This window comes from Magnolia sinica, chromosome 13 (assembly GCF_029962835.1).
Source record: "Magnolia sinica isolate HGM2019 chromosome 13, MsV1, whole genome shotgun sequence".
In the NCBI taxonomy this organism is placed as follows: Eukaryota; Viridiplantae; Streptophyta; class Magnoliopsida; order Magnoliales; family Magnoliaceae; genus Magnolia; species Magnolia sinica.
Window position 1 is genome coordinate 56,109,221 of NC_080585.1, and position 21,226 is coordinate 56,130,446.

Sequence of the window (21,226 nt, forward strand, 5' to 3'; positions counted from 1 at the left end):
TTTGATCATCTTTACCGTCTAAGTTTGCCAGAAGAGATCTGCTGTGTTAAAACTGTTCCATAGTGGACCTATCGTGATTGCTGTACGTTGGATCTAGATAAGGCTTGTCTTATCCCGGAAGCAATTTGCCTGTAACCCATTATCAATTGTTAAGGGGGCGAATCACGCTTTAAGGATAGCATATATTATATTTGATTCAGCCTAATGAAATATTTTTTCAATTTAATTTAATTTTTTCATTGTTTATTCCCAACAATAAAGAGATGAGGGGTTAATCCTAGCAATAATGGATTGCCTCGCATCACCATTGGTGAGGGAAACATAATTAGAAAGAAAGGAATAATCATCTCGGAAGAAAAAAAATTTAGAGAAAATTTTTGTAGAGAATTAAAAATTGCATTATGGAGGAAAAATCGGTGTAGGCTCCCTAGAGCCCAGGGTATGGGCTCCCTTCTCTCTCTCTCTCTCTCTCTCTCTCTCTCTCTCTCTCTCTTTCTAGGAGCTTGCCTCTTGTTGTTGCATCTCTTTCGGATTTTTTTCCCCAAGTAATAAGAGAGTCATTCCTCGCTCCCATTCCTCACTTGCTCCCCCACAAAAAAGAAAAAGGCATAGATAGGAGGGGGAGAGTATCACAATAATTTGTTGTATCAGGAAGTCTTTCCCTCTAGTCTAATGTTCTTTTGATTGCAATAAAATTTCAAGACCTTTTGTAAATAACTAAACAAATATAATTGCTTTCCATCTTCACAGTAGTACCAGGAGTTCCTATATGTTGGAAGGACCCATACCATCCATATTAGAGATTTCTTGAGACCATAGATTTTTTTTAACACATAATCACACCCCCACACACACTCACCATAGTAGGTACTTGAACCCATGACCTTGTGTTAAAATTCTTGTGAGTCTACCACCAAGGCATGAGTAAGGTCCCGAAAGAGTTGCACTAAATTCCCAATACAAAGTCACCTCCACATTTCTTTCCACAAAATAAAAATAAATAAAAATCCAAATGTCCATACAAATTGTCCTTGAAGTTTTCTGATCCATAGATGTAATAATTATTTTACACATTTGAAAGGCAATGCTGCTCCCATAAGATACAAGAACATCAATATTCCAGTTTAGTAAAATGAAAAAGAGAAAGCATGAAGCACCTTCATCACATGCAAAGACCTTCATCGGCTATAAACATGGTTAGGGTACATCCCTAAATAACATTATCTTTAAATCAACCACCATTATCTGTAGAGAGAACAACATGCCAACAGACCCACCGACTTTATAACATACAACTTGACTTAAGATACATTGAATTGAAAACAGGATGTGTTGCGCAATTTCTGGTGCAGCCGATACCTGATTAGAAAGATTTGTCTGATTTGAGTTATGAGATATATGCCTTAACTAGCTCTGTATAGTTGCAAATCAGACTTGTTCTTGGACAGGTAATCTTGCCAACATTTTTCTTGGCCATTTCTTCGAGAGCCTGCCACATGATCATAAGAGACATGTTAGACCAGACAATCATGTCATATTCATTGTTGCTGTCAGATGTCTTAAATCTATTTGGAGGGTTCGATGTCATTAAACCATCTTCGATGTCATCGAAGCCAGTCGATGACATCGAAGCAAACTCGATGAAATCGAATTTTTCCACGTTTTTCAACCCCGGTTGCTGGACAGTTTTGGTCCTTATTTGATGACATCAAACTAAGTTCGATGTCATCGAAGGTTTACACAAATTTTCTGCAGAAACGCAGATTTTGCAATTTTTTATTTCCTATTCCGATTCTACTTCTTTCTAAAACTATATAAAGGGTTGTATAGGGACTGGGAGGGTATTCTAAGAGGTTCTAAGTATTTCCAAAATGGTGCTATGATTTCAAGGGGTGGAGAAAAGGGGAGGTTTAAGGATTGCTCAAGCCGGGTAAGTCCTCTCTCTTTGTAATCCATGCTTTCATAGTGGAATTTTCTGTCGCTTTGTGCCGTGGTTTTTTCCCTCAAGGGCTTTCCACATTAAATCTCTGTGTTTCTTGTGATGGCTTGGTGCTCTTGGATTGTTATCCTAGATTTAGATCTATGTGATTCCAGAGCTCAAATCCCAACAAATGGTATTAGAGCAATTGTTGGAGCACAGATCTGAATCTGCAGGATTAGCAATAATGGGAAGTACCATGTATGATATTGAGAAGTACTTAGGGAAAAATAATTTTGAGTTATGAAAGATCAAGATGATCAGTTCAAGGCGAGGATGGTGCTCTTGAGGCAAGAAAGTCTAGTATGACTGATGATGAATGGAATACTCTTGATAAGAAGGCCTTATCCTTAATCCATTTGTCTCGCGGATGAGGTTCTCTATAATGTTTTGAGGGAGAAAACTGCGGCTAGTTTATGAGCGAAGTTAGAGGATATCTATGCGAAAAAATTCTCTAAAAATTGCTTATACTTGAAGCGTCAGTGGTATAACTTCAAGATGGTACAGGGTAGAGATCTGGAGGCTCACATTAGCAACTTTAATAAATTAGTTTGCAAATTGCTAGATATGGAAGAAGTGATGAAAGATGAGGAACAAGCATGTATGTTGTTGAATTCTCTTCCGGTGTCGTATGAGTCATTCAATGACACAATGTGCTCTACGAATAAAACCCTGAGTGTCGACATCGTTATCTCAACCCTTTAAGGGAAGGCTATGAGAAAGTTTAACGGCGACATAGGGACATCTTCTGATGCACTGATTACGAGAGGCAGGAATTCTGAGCGAGATACGGGATCTTCAAGACATATATCCAAATCCAAGGGCAAGGGCAAAAGAAAACTAAAGTGCTGGAACTGTGGGATATCTGGACATATGAAGAAGGATTGTAACAATCCTAAAACAAAGAGAGAAAATTCAGCGGCCTCTTCCAAAGAGGCCAATGTTGTCACATCTGATGAAGAGACAAGTGGTAGTGATGTATTATTTATGTCCATGATCGGACACTTGCACGGCAATCATGGAGATGAGTGGATCCTGAATATAAGAGCGTCATATCACATGATTCCTCACCAGAGTTGGTTCCCCAATTACAAAGAATGCGATGGTGGACAGATTTTTATGGGTAATGACAATGCCTGTAATGTTGTGGCTAGTGGTACGGTAAGCATCAAGATATTTGATGAGATAAAGCGTACCCTAACTAATTTCAGGCACGTTCCTGATATGAAGAAAAGTCTGATTTCTCTCAGTGCACTTGAGGCTATGGGGTACAAGTTCACTGGTATTGATGGTGTCCTTAAAGTTTCAAAAGGGGCACTTGATGTAAGACGGCCTAATCTAACCTTAAATGAGCATGGTATTTGAAAGGGGCAGATTTATACAATCTTAAAAAATAAATAAAATATCAGCCTTATACATCATCAATATAAGAAAGAAATAAGGTTAATATAGCATTGATTATGACCATCCATCACAAACACGAAGTATTGAATTTTAAAATCTAAATTTAGTTAGATCCGGCGAAATATAGAACTTTCATCTTGCAATAGGTATGTCTAACGATCCATGTGGATTTTCTAATCCAGAAAAATAGGAATTTTTTGGAATGGAAAATCTGAAAAATTCATAAAAGAATTGGTGTTTCTTCAAATTTATATTTGGGTGATGGGTTTTATGTGGGGATGAAAATCTTTTGAGATCTAATGATTTAGATAAAAAGAAACAAGATTTAGATTATAGATCTAAAGATTCTAGGAGAAAAGGAAGAGAATGGGGTTAAATAAAAGAGTACCTTAAGAAAAGAGAGAAGGAAAAAGAAGTAGGGTATGAGAAATCGTTAACCTAGGTCTCACGCCCTCTTCCAATCATTGGAAGTCAAAGCTCTTTTTTTTTTTTCATAAACATAACATGACATGCTATGGGTTTAGGGCAACCCTTATAAATTCGTAGTTACATGAAATTACCAAAATACCCCTACTAAAAAAAGTTTTTTAAAAAAATTGCACAAAATTGTGCGTAAACTGTCTCAAAACTTAAATATATCAAATGTTCATAAACTAAATGCAAATTTAAGATGCCCGATGGGCCCTGATAATAGTGTCGTGAAGGTGGTGTAATGAACGTGGGCCGTGACGATTTAACGGTCCGATCACACCATCCTCACGATCTAATGGTCTAAATGTCTCCTCTAAGCAACTTACACATGTCATGAACACATGTGTAAGGTCTTCATCCTCTAGAGACCCGACCCGTATCCGTCATCTAACCACATTGACATGGGTAACGCACACCTCTTGTGTTGATATACTTTGAATGGCCTGATGTCTACATTAACACTCATGGTTATGAGAGCATAAATGCACGGAAACCTTTAAACGTTGATCGGGAACACTTTAGTAAGTGGAGCAGCAGCAGCTATTGCAGATTCGACGTCTCTACGTATGTGGCATGCTCGTCTGGGCCACATGAGCGAGCGAGGCATGAAAGTACCATCTGATCGTTGTTTGATTTCAACTTTTAAAAATTCTGATTTAGATATATGTGAACATTGTATATATGGTAAGCAATCTAGATTATCTTTTAAATCTGGAAAACATGTAAGGGAGTGGTTGATTATGTGTACTCTGACATATGAGGGCCATCGCTAGAAATTTCTGTTGGAGGGTCATCATGGTTTGGTTCATTCATTGACGACTACTCTAAGAAAGTTTGGGTTTACTTCATAAAATGTAAATCCGAAGTTTTCACCATATTCAAATAATGGAAGGCAATGGTGAAAAACAGTCACGGCAAAAAATAAAGGTTTTAAAGACTGACAATGGTGGAGAATTTACTTCCACTGGGTTTAATGATTATTATAAGGATGGAGGGATCATCAGGCATAACACAGTGTGCCAAACACCCGAGCAAAACGGTATGTCTGAGCGAATGAATTAGACTCTCCTGGAGAAGGCTAGATGCATGTTAAGTAATACTGCATTGGGTAAGGACCTATGGATAGAGGCCATTAACACAGCTTGTTATTTGGTGGATCAGTCTCATTCAATGACAATTGAATGTAAAATCCCAAAGGAAGTATGGAGTGGTCAGAAAATCGACTACTCAGATCTATGCATATTTGGTTATGAAGCTTACTCTCATGTACCATCAGTTGAGAGAGATAAGGTATACCATAGAGCTGAAAAGTACATTTTGGTTGGCTATGACATTGTTGTGAAAGGTTACAGGCTATTCGACAAGATCACATGCAAGGTCATCACTAGCCGTGACGTCTGATTCGATGAAAGCTCCATATTCCACAAGAATGATTAGGAGGAGCAAAAGGAACCTGAAAGGTTAATCATAGATGTTTAGATTGACACAAATGATACTCAGGCAGAGACAGATGTGCAGACAGAGGTACAGGATCAGGTGGAGCAGCCACCTGTGAAAAGAAACCCACCGCGTGATTACAGATTACCGGTAAGATACAGAGATGACTCTAATATTGAATATGCTCTCATTATAGATGAGGGAGACCCATCTACTATTCAGGAGGCTCTCAGTTAGCTTGATGCAGAAAAGTGGAAGGTGGTTATAGATAATGAGATGGACTCGTTATATAAAACTTACACATGGGGCTGGTGGAGTTACCAGTGGGCTGAAAAGCGATTGGATGCAAGTGGTTATTCAAAAGGAAACATGATAGATATAAAGAAAGATTGGTAGCGAATGACTATGATCAGAGAGAAAGAATCAACTTCATAGAGATATTCGCGCCGGTGGTTAAGCAGGTGTCTATCAGATTCATGTTGGCGTTGGTTGCCCAATACGATCTCGAGATGGAACAAATGGATGTTAAGACTGCATTCCTGCATGGGGAGTTAGAAGAGTAGATCTACATGAAGCAACCAGAGGGCTAGGAAATTAAAGGGGCATAAAAAAAATTTACAGGTTAATGAGGTCATTGTACGACCTGAAACAATTGCCTAGGCAGTGGTATAAAAAACTTGATTCTTTCATGTTGAGTTAGAAATTTACTCAGAGTGAATGCGATTACTGTGTCTATTACAAGACACTGAGTGATGGCAGATTTATCATTCTAGTATTGTATGTTGACGATATGTTGATCGCCAGTCATTATATGTTTGAAATCAATGTACTGAAGACTTAGTTATCAGAGACATTCGAGATGAAAGATCTGGGGGTTGCAAAGAAGGTTCTCGGCATAGATATTCATAGAGACAGGAAGAAGAGCAGGTTTTGGTTATCATAGATAGAATACCTTTAAAAGGTATTGATGAAGTATGGGATGGCAAAGCCGGTGAGCATTCCCCACGCGGCTCACTTTAAGCTTTCCTCAGAACAATGTCCTAAATTAAATGAGGAAAAACAAATTATGTCTCATGTGCCTTATTCAAATGCGGTTGGTAGTTTAATGTATGTCATGGTCTGTACGAGACTAGATATTTCACAGGCAGTTGGTGTTGTAAGTAGATACATGTTAAACCCCTGTACGCAATATTGAGAAGCGGTGAAATAGCTACTTCAATACATTCGAGGTACGAAAGACTACGTCTTAACTTTTAAGAAGACATGGACAAAATTGGTAAGGTATGTGGATTTCGACTACGCAGGCAGTGTGGATTCTAGAAAGTCTACTTTAGGATAATCGTTTGTACTAGTAAGTGGAGCTATCAGTTGGATGTCAAAGCTTTAGTTCGTAGTGGCTCTTTCCATGACCGAAGTAAAATATATGGTAGTGACAAAAACATTTAAAGAAGGTGTTTGGATTAGAGGCATGATAAATCAGTTGGGGCTTCATTAGGAGGTCGTGCCGGTTAACTGTGATAGCGAGAGCACTATCAATTTGCTTAAAAATTTTGCTTATCACTCACATACTAAACACATTGATGTTCGTCACCACTTTATCCGACAGGTGCTTGAGGAAGGAGGCGTAACACTAGAGAAGATTCACACCAGCGTGAATCCAACAGACATGCTCACCAAGGTCATTCCTACAGAGAAGTTGAAGTTCTATACAACTTCTTTAGGCTTGGTTATGGCGTAGAAGAAGATAGAGTGTGCACGAGAAGCGTTGATGAAGCTATGATGTGAAGCAAAGATAAGAGAATGGGACAAGAAGCTATACATTTGGAGATTGAAGACATGGTGGAGATTGTTGCTGTCAGATGTCTTAAATCTGTCTGGAGGATTCGATGTCATCGAACCAGCTTCATTGTCATCGAAGCCAGTCAATGACATCAAAGCAAACTCGATGAAATTGAAATTTTCCAAGTTTTTCAGCCCCGATCACTGGACAATTTTGGTCCTTATTCGATGACATCGAACTATCGAAGGTTTACGCAAATTTTCTGCGGAAACACAGATTTTGCAATTTTTTGTTTCCTATTCCGATTCTACTTCTTTCTAAAACTATATAAAGTGTTGTATACGAACTAGGAGGGTATTCTAAAACATTCTAAGTATTTTTAAAAGGGTGTTAGGGTTTCAAGGGGTGGAGGAAATGTGAGGTTTGAGGATTGCTCAAGCCAGGTAAGTCCTCTCTCTTTGTAATTTGTGCTTTCATAGTGGAATTTTTTGTTGCTTTGTGCTGTGGTTTTTTCCCGCAAGGGTTTTCCACGTTAAATCTCTATGTTTCTTGTGATTGCTTGGTTCTCTTGGATTATTATCCTAGATCTAGATTTGTGTGATTCCACAACTCAAATCCCAACAATATTCACATGTGCAACCATTCCAGTCTACTTCTCAACTATAAGTTGACAACCCTCTAATGTGCTTAAACAGTACAAACCTTGGTGCCGTAAACATACCCATTGGGTAATACTAGGGGTGGATTATCGAAATCCATCAGTTCTTTAGCGATGTAGCACACAAGCTTTAAATATTGCTGCTTTGAGAATGGCAATGGCAAGGCCATGTTGCGGAAGCTCTCCTATGACAGAGGGTCTTCTTTGGTGCAATCATCTTTGTAACAAAATCTTAAGTGTGGTCAAGATAAAAATAGAAGAAAGTATCAGTTGACGACACTAACTTTATTAGGCATATAATCAAGAAATAAGGATAACAGGCAACTAAGCATTCTGTGGAAGTAGTTGTCAATGACTAAATATGGATACGGAGTCTTGAGAGCTGACAACCCTACTTGTAGATAAATATTCAACAAGGGCTCAAGGGTCATGCCATACAGCCTACGAAACTCCTGCTTGAATTGCCCAATAAGATAGTCCCATTGCTTTGGCTCAAATAGAACCTGTAAAGCACAAAAACCAAATACATTGAACTCATCAATCCAATTGTTACTCAACCAAAAACCTGAGATTTAGGAATAATGTCATCCTTAAAATGCACTGAAAGTGATTAACATAATTTAAAAAAATACACATAAATCCACCTGGTTCTGTAAAAGGCAACTCAATATCTTTCCTTTTTCCAAGTTGCCTCAACAAAATCAAGGCCTTCCTGTTGAAGTCAATCGATTGGAAGTTTGGAACAATGTCCATCCTTTCTTCTTCTTTTCATATAAAGTTGAGACTGGACTCTGTATTCAAAATCCAATCAAGTTGACTCACCCAGGTAAAAAACTAAGACCAAGGAATAACAGTGCCATCCTTAAAATGAAACTGAAAGCTTAAAAAACCACATGGATCCACATTCGATGCAATAAAAAACAATTTAAAATCTTTTTTTTCCAAGTTTGACCCAACAAAATCCATGAAGACCTTGCCGATTCTATTAAGAATCCCATAAGTCAGTTGACTGGGGCAATGCTTATGTGTTTCTTTTCTTATTTAGATAAAGCAACGAATGGACTCAATATTCAAAATCCAGTTGAATCGACTTCCCTAGGAACTAAGCCATTAGTGAATTTATTAACATTAGATACATTTCCAATATTGACACAAGCATGGAAATTGGATAACTGAAAAATTAGGAGTACCTTAGATGCTGCACATTCGGTATTACTCTTGAAGGCTAGAGTTGCAATCACACGTTGATGAGTAATGTTTGAAATATCGATATCGCGCAATGTATTGCACCCTTGGGATACAGATACGTATCGGTTATCGCATGGGATATATCGTTTGTATTGCATAATTTATCGCACTTTTGGGAAACATGGGGAAACATTGGGAAATTTGTTGAATTTTTCAATGAAACTTCAGGGATTATTTAAAAAGACCCTAATACATACTTTTAAATCATAAAATCTCAAAAAAGAAATGGACATAATAGGTTTCCTTTATATATTGTACTAAGATATGTGTTTTGCGATTGAAATAAGACAACTATATTCAGTATCAACCCCATCCATCCATTTTTTCATATCATTTTAGGACATTATAAAAAAAATGAAGCAGATCCAATAATCAGGTGGACCATACCATACGAAACAATGATGATTGACCATTAGTGGGACACAAAAGGTTAGATCAAGCTGATAATTATTTTTTCTCTTCATTCAAACTTATATGAAGCTATCGCTAAATTAAGTGCCTAATAAAATACAGGGAAAATCAAGGCGTACCCTAAAAAGTTTTTAATGGTACCATGTTCAACCACCACTATGTCCTTGAGTATAGTCCACTTGAGATGAAAAATAAGATAGATCTAACAATCAAGTGGACCACACTGAAAAAAGTAGTTAGGGGATTGAACGTCTGCCATTAAAGTAGTGGGGTTTTTAAGCGCTACGTAATGATGAATTTAATTTTGTAATTAGGTCACTGAACATGGGTGATCTCTACCGTCAGATTTTGATAAGTACCCATTGGATGGACATTTTTGGAAAACAAAATAGATGATTGGAATTCTCATATAGCCATTTACAAAATGTCCAGACGGTTTTTTTGATAATGCCTCTAGAAAGTAGTTTTTGAGAAAGGTCTGTACATGTGGCTACTTATCCTGGGATTAGTAGGCGCCCAAATTGATCGAGTTGTAGTCGTCAGAATCTTAATTCATTGGTATGGTTTCTAGAGAAAAATATAAGAATCATAATAGTCATGTCGAACTATTTGTTCGGGTCCCAAAAATGGGTGGATCTGATCATATGACGTTTTGTTTGGTATGATAGAGATGTCCAAAAATCCTATAGATGGAATGTAATATATATCTAGTGATTTCAAGGTAAATGTACGGAGGGTTTTACGATCGGACAAAATATTTAAAAGATATATGTCGTTTTTAACATATACCATTTGAATCATAATTATGGTATTGGTCCTGTGATATGTATGATCACGTTTAATGAAATCTAACCTGATAAGAATCTTAGTTATAAAAATTATATCATAATCTGAAAGTTAGGAATTCGGTTAAGTGGACTTATGCAATTGTGGCCCTTGATTTATATATATATATATATATATATATATATATATATATATATATATATATATATATATAAATATTTAGAATTTAAGATTGAAAAAAATAAACAGGTGGTTAGGTTCCTTAAAATATGAATAAGTAAGTGTACGGATAGTTTATCAATTGAATGAGTAGTTAAAAAGTTATAAGGGGTATATGACAATGTGATGTAGGGTTCACCCAAGGAAAGTGTTATCCTATCATGCTTACTAGTATCAAGTTTTAATATTTATAGGAGAATTCTTTTAAAAAATGAATAACCAAAAAAATAAATAAATAAATTATACCACCAAAATTTACTTTGGATATTACACCATGGGCCATCTTTTGTACACCATGTTGTTCGAGTCTTGTTCGCATCAACTTTCTATTTCAGTAAGCTACTGAGCTTAGATCAATTGGGCCAACTATTTATAAAATCAAATTTTGGAGTTTGAACTGCTACGCATAGACCAGAAAAACTGAACCAATACAGTGAAGTTTCCAGTCAACCAATGAGCTTTTGAAGTTAATCACAACCATTTTTCGATAAATAACTATTTTCATGTCAAACAAGGACTGGAACGATTGCTTGTACACGCTGCTGAAATCTATAGAAGACCAAAAAAGTGGCAAATAATAGGAGAATAATCTCAAAGCAAACACTTGTTCGGTATCCCTTGTAGTTATATCCCGAAACTTTTGAACTATCGAGGTTAGGTTCCAGCCCACCTTAACTATAGAAAAAAAAAACTCTTAAACTATTGTTACACTCACTCAACTTCTAATAAAAAAAATTGCAAGATAGCTTATGAACGTTTAAGGGAAGAACAAAATGTTATACCTTGGATTTCTTCAACCTTGTCTTGTTCTCTGCACACCAAGCTAGAGCAGGAGCCACTTCCTTGTTTTGAAGAGCATCAATGACCTTTTTTGCATCAAGGAAGACCTCAACATCCATAAGATCCTGTCTCTGAAAGATCTAAGCTATCAATATGTATAATAGATGATGCACAACAAGAGCAAGGAAAATTATTAAACGAGACAGAATATCAAGCTTATCACTTTGCAATTGATTCACACACAACAACAACAACAACAGTAATAGTCTATTACATTGTGCCTGTGGGAGTTCTCTCATTCCCGGTCCCCAGCCCAGGTAAAGGAGGGTTGCAATGGATTGACAGCCAGTGTCAAACTTATGACATAACTATCATCACGAATACACACAATATGACATTCCAAACTCATGCTAGGACGTTCCCTGTAAGCTATGCACTGCATCAAAACCCATGTGTAGTGAGAAATGGGCAAGGGTTGGATAGGGAACTCCCCACAAGCAATGCACCACAACAATGCATGTTGAGAGAAATAGGCAACGGTTCCCATGCCATTCTGGACACACACAGATAAAGAAGCTAGTATATGAGAATGGGATTCATCACGTCACATGTAATATAGGAACATTGATAGGTAAGGGTATGGGGCTATTACATACGATGAAATGAAGGATAGTTAACATAGCTTGTGTTCAAAGGCCAAGTCAAAAGGGGCTAAAACTAGAGAAGTTGATGGATATAAACTTTGGCATATGGGAAAGGACAATAATAGAAATGAGATGGGGTCAAGAATAGGGGTAGATAACGTTGTAAATGTTAGGAGAGTAAGTGATAGGATTTTATTGACAAAATGTGTTAGGAGAGAAGATTATCAATGTTATTAGTGCACATGCACCAAGGGTTAGAGGATATAATCAACAGACAATTCTAGGAGGATATAGATAGATAGGATATTTGTAGGAGGAGACTTAAATGGCCGTGTAGGAAAAGGAAGTAGAGGATATGAGATTGTACATGGAGAAAATGGTCTTCGGAGAAGAAATGAGATGGAAAATGCTATCGTTAATTTCACTATGGCATACAATTTAGCTCTAGAAAACACATACTTTAAAAAGAGTGATGATCACTTAATAACTTTCATAAATAGATCATATACGAGCCAAATAGATTTCTTTCTACTAAGACCAAAAAAAATAAAAAAAATAAAAAAATCAATATGTATGTAAGGATTGCAAGGTTATGTACCATCAAAAAATCATGTCTTTGAACAAATTATAGCCCAAATGATGCTCTCGGCCTGTGCCAGGGGGGCCAAGGGAGATCCGCATCGAGAAATCACTCATGTGTCGTAGAACTTTGTCTTCCTCTTCAACATTGCAGTCCGTAGCAATCATTCACCCACGTCCTTCTTCAAATCTCCTAGTTTGATAAAAGCCACTAGACACCACTGGATGGAGCTCCAAATGTTCTTAAGCACCTTTGGGTTTATACACACCTCTAGACTCCCATTGCATGAGTTCCTCCACACCCATCTAACTTGTGGGAGGCTAGGGGCATTGTTGTTCTCACTGACCCTAACAACCGCTTCTCCACCATACGAGCTCCCAATCACTGCATCTCAGAACGACTTCCCCTCTTCCTTATTTCTCACTATTGGTCTTTTTTGAGGCAAGTCAAGTGTCTTCTTTCTTGGACTTTCTTTCTCTTCCTTTCGCATGCTTCTCTTGGCTCAACAAATTCACTACTTCTGGCCCATATTTCACTTGCTTCACCCATTGTTGTCATGTACGACTGCATATGCGCATATCCATATGTAAATCGCATATCTATATGCAAATCGCATATATGATCATGGCATATGTGATCTGGCACATATGCGATCGCATATGTAGCATATGCGAAAATATGCGATCGCATATTGGCCAATGGTTGACACATTATTTTATTTTATTTCATTATTTTTATTTATATATATATATATATATATATATATACATAAAATATTTTTTTAAAATAAGTTTGTCTATAATTAGGCTTCCAAACCTCCCCCATTTGCAATATTCTCACTTCAAAACTCTTTTACTCTATTCTTCTCTTATGTTTCTTAATTCCAAGTGGTCTTAATCTCTCTTATATTTCCTACTTCCAAGTGGTCTCTCTCTCTCTCTCTCTCTCTCTCTCTCTCTCTCTCTCTCTCTCTCTCTGTACAGTCCCTCTCTTGGAAGTTGGAAGATCAAGATTCAAGCACTTGTTATTTAATTCATTGTTTAATTGATTTTATTTCTCTCAAATATATTTTAAATATGTAAAATTAGTTATTTATTAACTTAGGAAAGTTACCCTTAATTTCTTTTTTTTTCAATTTTTTAAATATTTTTCATTTTTTTTTAAATTTTTAAAAAATAAAAAATAAAACAAAAATATGTGGTCGCATATGCTATTGTGCAATCACATATGCGCATACGCATATGCAATCACACATGATCACATATGTGAGTCGACAACAATGGCTTCACCTACAGCTTTCCTCCCCCAAAACAAGCTCCATTCATGGCTGCAATTGCTCCTTTCATCTCTTCTATTTCCCCCATCCAAACGAAAGCAAATCCTATGATTACCACCAATCCCCAACTAGGAATAACAATCTATTTCAACTCTCCAAACTTCCTGAAAACTCTCCTGAAATGAAGTTCGGACCACTCTTCTTAAAAGTTAGCCATGAACATCATCGGTAGCTCCTGCAAACCTTGAAATACTTCACCTGAGGTTCGCCCTACCTTACCTTTCCCTTTTTGATCAACAAGAATCCATACGCCATCCTTCTACTCAACACCGAGTTCTTCTCCCAAAGATGTACCCAACTCTGTGCCATTTTTCCCGCAATCGAGGACCCCCTTTTCTTAGTCATTATCAATTTCTTTCCCTCTACATCTTCCCCTAGCATTTCGAGGAGCATTGCACTATTTCCTAGCAAAGTTTGTTATTTTGAGGAAATTTAATAACAATAGGAGTGAAAACTTGGAATAGTTAAGACTTTTTTTTTTTAAGACACAAGGTGTTCCCACCTCTTTTTTCAAGTGAGACTAATCCCTGCGGATACATGCAACCACCCACAACCACATGTATCGGGTAAAGCCAAGGAGGGGAATTGAACCCTCACCACCTATAGGGAGTAAACCTATGGTGGCCAAGAAGTTCCCAAAATGAACATTTTTGATATCTTGGGTCGATAATTCATGAGTGTAAAGACACTTGGAAGAATCCATTAATAATTTATGTTCTTGTTGTTAACTTTCTTGAATGTAAAATCACATTGGAAAAGAAGCATTTTATTCTATAGACTGATTTTATTTTTTTTATTTTTTAAAGATATTTTGATTTCTATCCATCATCTCACAATACATGTAAGTCAACATGATGATAACCATCCATAAAAACATTCCAGATAAGTCACCATCGATTTGGTGATTCGACCAGTTAAGAAGCAAGAAATCATTAAAAGAAGAAAATGAAGAAGAAGAAGCTCTACAATTTAACGTTAAAGAGAATATAAATCATTTAATCTCTTATAAAGAACAAAATAAAATAATTTACCTTTTCTAAATGATTTTCTTCTTCTTTTTCTTTTTTTTTCAAAATTGTTTCTTGTAAATGATTCTTAAAGCCCCCACCAATTTAAAAACATAAAATGAAAGCCAAATGAAGCTCAAAATAAAAGAGAACAAGTATGATTTGAATCGTAAATTGTAACATTCAAATCATAAAATCGTAGGACTCATATAAAAAGGGCTTCAAAGGTGGGATTCAAATCATTTTGCTTAAAATTCGACTAAAATTGTAAATATAAATTGTAGGATTTTGGCATATTGCCAATAGGTAATAAGATAAGGGAAAGTAGACTTGGATGGTTTAGTCATGTGCAACAAAGACCAAGTACTGCACCAATTAGGGGTGAGTTGGTCCAAGTTAAAGGCTCTAAAAAGGTAGAGGGAAGACCCAAAAGGATGTGGGTAGAGGTAGTAAAAAAAGATTGTAACACCCTGAAATTTGAGGGTCGAGCAAACTCAGCTCCCGAGTTCCAAAACATCACTTATGCAACATATTTGATGATGGATGTATGTTGTCTGTATTAGTGCCTAAAACATGGAATAGATTAAGCCAAAGTGCAGATATAATTCAGGGATAAGTGAAGAAAGCAAGCGGAAGACTTAACGAAATATATGTGTATACATGTGCGAATCCCTGAAATAAATACACATACCAGGTCGTATTGAAAGTGTTACTATCAAAATTACAAGTAGCAAATTACATCGTTTAATTCTCAAAATAAATTTCAGCATCCCGCGCATCAGAACAAGGCTCACTAGAACCCATCTAAAAACTGCATATAAGAGAAAGCAGCCTCATCATCATCCATCTCCCGCTCTACCTCAGAAGTTGCATCCACATCTGCAACATCAGAACCTAAGACAGAGTCTGGTGGATGTTTAACACCGCCCCAGAACGTGGGAGTGAGTGATCAACTCAGTGGAACAATAAGGCACAGGTTAACATGTTACAGTTCAAGCAACCAGTAATGATAAAGCAGAACAATTAAACAAGTCCTAAGTACTCTTGTTAATACAAGGATGTATGCAAAATGATGCGTGCCCTCACGCGTACACCCTCAGCGTCTTCATCTTATGTTACGCATGACATCCCCTCAAAGTGCGCCATGTCTACAAAGCACATGCAAATGCGGTGCATGAACATGATTACCAAGTTATTATTAGTCCTTTTCATACAGCAGGATTGGGAAGCTAAGGTACCTTCCTCATATAACCATCCAAACAGTGATCCATTCTAGGGTCGTCAGTCCTAGACATCTCATACGATCATATGGTTTCAGGTCGTAGCAAAGGGCTCATCACCAATCAATGCACGCCTATCACACCTTTATTACCACAGTTCGGCTTGTCACCTCAATGCGGTATCCAGGCATGCTCGAGGTCACTACAAAGGGCTCGTCACCAATCAATGTAGGCCGACAGCATGAATATAGTGTCCCATACCACCATAATTGGCTCACGAGTTTGGTTGCTCACTGGTCACTACGGGGAGGCTCGTCACCCCAGTGTAGGCCGACAGCACGACCACGGTGTCCCATACCACCATAATCGGCTCATGAGTCTTAGCGGATCAAGGTACCATGGTTAATAGGATTTCATTGGTAAGTTTGGTACCCTAGATTCAAACAGTAGCGTCCATACATGGTGAACATACATCGGACAATCGGGTTACTTGACGAACTCGACTAGCACCAGCGCACGTTGAGTTGAATGACATAAAGTGCGCAAACACTCTGCGTGGCCAAACCACTGCCGACAACTCTAATACGACTGGGGTTCGTCTAATTACGTCCTTTGTGGCAAAAGCAATCTCAACCACAACCTTAAGGCAGATTACCGATTTCCTGGACTATTCATAGTCCCAAACACATTACACTACAACAGATGTTCGTATTAAATATAGAACAGTAATGGAACAACAACTCAAATCATGTAGCACTCAAGCATTTGAAGAATATCAACTTAACATAAATGTAAGTATAAGTAATGTTTGAACTTAAACAACAAGGAATGTAACCATCAAGAAGGAAATCATACACACTAGTGGGAGAGTTGAGAATCGCTTCTCAACACCCATACTAGGTTCAAATATCACACTTTAGATCATTCAGACATTTCCACAAACACTTAGAATACATAAAACAACATACATGGCGTATGTTGAAATACACACATTTGGACAATTCCTTTTATCAAGGAGTTGTCGCACATACATCTAGCATAAGTACACGACAAATAATCATGGCAGACACAGGTTCATATTTTATACGCATACGGTACTTTATACATACACATAGAATACACCAATCTCAAAATAACACATGCATATCAGGAACGCAAAGTAAACATAACATTTGGCATGTGAAATCTCATCTATAGCAAGAATAAATCATTCACTGGCATTGAAAGCCTTGAAAACCATAACCTATACACTTAAAGTCCGCACCTTAAGCCAGGAAAGAACACCGAACTGATTTTAGACGATATGTCTTCGTCAACGGCGATAGAATGCCCTAAAGCAAGATTAGAAATGAGATACAACAACACCAAGACTATTCTAAGCTCTAACACAGATTAGGGTTAGGTTAACTTACCCAAAGATGAACTTAGAATTGTCAGAATAACGATTCAAAGTAAAGGTTTAAGGATGAAGAAGAACATGAAAGAATCTAAGATGATTCACCAACTTCTCTCTCACTTTCTCTCTCTTTTCCACTCTCTTTCTTAGGTAGGGTTAGAGAATTCGTATGGAAATGAGAGCTAGGGTTTTAAGGACTATAAATAGGCCTAATATTGGTGAAATTAACCCCAGGGCCAGGGTATACTTAGGGTATAACCAAAACCAGCCTCTCGCGATTCAACAAAGCACTTCTGGTGGGCCTATTACTACAAAAGGTTGGACTTAAGCTCACTGACCATGGATCTAGGTCAAGCTGAGTTTTCGTACCGACCGGATCTTCAGATCAGCCGTGGCGGACCACACTCAATTCAACGGTCACAGAATCTCGATCAGGTCCACAAGCACAAGGACATGCTTGGGCCACCTTTCCCGATCAGAGGGTGAAATTGGGTCAAAATCCAACGGTCAGATTGCTTAAAATCGTCGCGCAAGCGACACGACTCAGATTTCATAAAAGCTTAATAAATTTCCAATCGTTCTCACACTCTTCACTCAAAACATAATCAAATTGACCCAGAATATCATCTGGACTTGATTTTTGAGGTGATGACCAAGCCCAACATGGTGACCGCAACAGCCTAAGATCATCGCTATCGGACTTTCGACGAGCGGTCCAGGTCCGATCCAGATCTTCCAAAAATTTTCAAGAACAACTGGATTTAGCGATGAATCCCAGATTTCAGAGTAACATAGCGCTAACTAATCTACAGGTTTTGAGTCATGCAGATACAATTTAAAGTGATTGATGTAAATTTCACAAGTAATTGAGTATAGCGCTAATTACCCCAAAAACAACTACTTAAGGAAAGATTAGCACAAAATTTTCAGGGTCATTACAGGTTTAATAGAAGGCATGACCCCTGACAGAGTGGAGTGGTGGAAAGGATTCATGTAGTGATCCCAATCAGTATACCGCTTTGATGACGACGACAACGACGACAATGATGATGAAGATGATGATGAATAAATGAAGTTCAAACGGCAACTAGATGCCAACATAAGAAAATGAAGAATAGAAATTAGGAGTCACAGTTTCTGAATCCGCATTCACTGAATCATGAAGAAATAAATGTTTGCTGAGAAAGCGTGTATCTAGGAAGCCCACTAGAGCCAACAATTATAGAAATATACATAGGAAACCTACTAGAGTCAACAATTGTAGAATATGCATCAACTAAGCCGCAGCTATAACAAAATTTTCACTTGCGAGACAGAAACGATATTTAAGAAAAGTACATCAAAAGGGAAGTAAGGCAGAACCAATAACAAATGATCCTCTAGCCACTCCCTCTTTCGAAAGATTATTGGTCACCTCATTGCGTCCCTCACCACATTGGAGTACATTTTCCAAATTAGCAACATCATTCTACCCCTAAAATATTGGGCTTCCACAATCACTTGGTAGAAGTTGCATCTAATGATCCAAGTCCAACTGAATAACATTCTGATATGCCCCTTCAATGACCATGCCCCAAGAAAAAGCATAGCTAAAAATACACTCTAAAATTTTGATTGTGCCTACTTTAGACACAATTTAAATTAAGCCATCCATAAAGAAAAGTGACAACTGAGAAACTGCCAAGTCCTAAATTATCCTTTCGTTCCTTGAAAGATGACAAAATTCTAATGGGTGCTAATAAAAGCATGCGTGAACTTTGAAAAAGTAAAGATAATGATTTTTTTTAAAGGAACCCAACATAAGTGCAACTTAGGAAGTTAAGAGAAAGGAAACCAACATCAAACCAAAGGAAAAGGGAATAGATGAGAAAGGATCATCTATCTATAAAATAACAAGATTTAGCTCTCTAGCTGCCCACAACAAGATCACTACGATCCCGGGCAATAAGCCACTTCTCCTCTTCACCTGGCTGCTTGGAGTGCTTCCTCTACCTGATTTACTTTTGCTACAGAATGCCTATTGTTATGCCCTTTCTTTCAAGTGCAAGAAAACAAGGCAAGCCTCCGTAGGTATCCTTTTAAGACAAAACTCCCTCGTTCCAATCACGATCTCCTCATTAAATAGTTTTTCCTCTCTAATCACCTCCCTCTAAATACCCAATGCTCAATATTGAGATGATTCCTTACTATACCATCCACTTCAATGGACCTCATACTTGCGCGGCAACAGCCTAAACACAACCTCCAAAGACCCAAGTCCATATTGTTTTAATCCTTCAGTAAACGTCAGATAGAAGCCCACAGAACATGTATGGTTCAAATATGAGCTTCAATTTGATATCTCAAGCATGGGTTAAGTAAATAATACTTTGAAGGCAACCATGGAAATGTAGAATCCTCCAATGCAAACACTCAAGCACGTGAACAGTGCAGGAAAAGTTTATCCCCTAATTTGTAAACATTGTCCTAACGTATCATGTTGCTGTCTGAATTTATTGCAATATGTTCTTGATACAATAAAATAGCTTTGAATAATATTGACCCCGGAAGATTATTGAATTCCTTTAAATTTATAACCAATAATCATTTGTATCCGCAGAGATTAGTCTTACTTTAAAAAAGAGGTGGGGACACCCTGTGTCTTCAAAAAAAAAAAAAAACATTCTCATATGATGTGCTTGTATTGGAATCTATTAACAACACGACCCAATACACACGGTACTTTTTGATAGTTAGCCATATGGCACAAGGACGCTCATATCATCTCACTGGATGAACTTATCAGGACACTCTCGATGCATGGGACCTCCTTTCTTGTAACTTTAATCAGATTTTGAATAAAACATATATAGAAACAAACCTGGAAAAGGAACTGGAAAGAAAATTACCTGTATATTGCTACTTTCTGCAAGCTTCATAGCAGTGTCATAGTATGACAAATGCAACATAGAGTCCACAAGAAATCGCTTAACACGCGTGTTGTTCCAATTGAATTGATTTCCAGCCTCCATCGCATCAAGGTGATCGAGGCGAGCACGGCATCTCTGGGCTTGCAAGTTCTCGGCTCTAGTGCCCTCTTCCTAGAAAAACTATAACTATAATGACATATATATATATATATATATATATATATATATATCTATATATATATATATATATATATATATATATATATATATATATATATATATCGACCTATTCGCAATTGAAAAGGAAAGATAGTGAGTGGGTGAAAGAAAGGGAAATTGGAGAGATACCTTCCTCTTGAGGCCCTGTAGCTTAGAGACGAGGCAAGTAAGGTGATGCACGACCTCTTCTTTAGACATGTCATGATCAGTGGCTACAGCCTCGGCGATGCTGGAGATGACAACACTCGTCTCCTTGTCGAGGATCCTGTGATTGACACACATTGTTTTCTTGAGATGCTCCAAGGGGACCCTCAGGAATTGGTGCTCCAACTTCAGTGACTCAGCCAGGTGGGTCAGCTTGGACGACAGGACGGAATCGTCGTTGGGCAAAGATTCCATTTCCATGGGGCAGACACCCAAGAGTAGTAGAGGATTGGAATGTGAAAAAGGAGAGAAGGAGAAGCTTCAAGAAAACTAGGCCCCAACAACACTATCCATAACTGATTTTTATTTTATTTTATTTTTAATAGGAATGCCAATTACGATAGATAGAGATGCATAGAAGTGGAATGAAAAATAAATGAAAGAAAGTTGAGCTCTTTCTGTTGTTGTCTTGTTGGAAAGGGACGCGATGGTCCGCAAAAATGAGTTACTTGGTAGTTTTGTTTGGCGGACCGTGATGGCTGGTTGATACATGCCCTCACAAATTATACGTGTGCCATAAACCAAACTCGAGTTAAATC

The 21,226-nt window shown here is 37.6% G+C and overlaps 1 pseudogene; it reads right to left on the reverse strand.

The window, feature by feature from the left end:
- Positions 1–1,015: 1,015 nt before the first annotated feature.
- Positions 1,016–20,888, reverse strand: LOC131224289 (protein MAEA homolog; annotated as a pseudogene).
- Between the last annotated feature and the right edge of the window lie 338 nt (positions 20,889–21,226).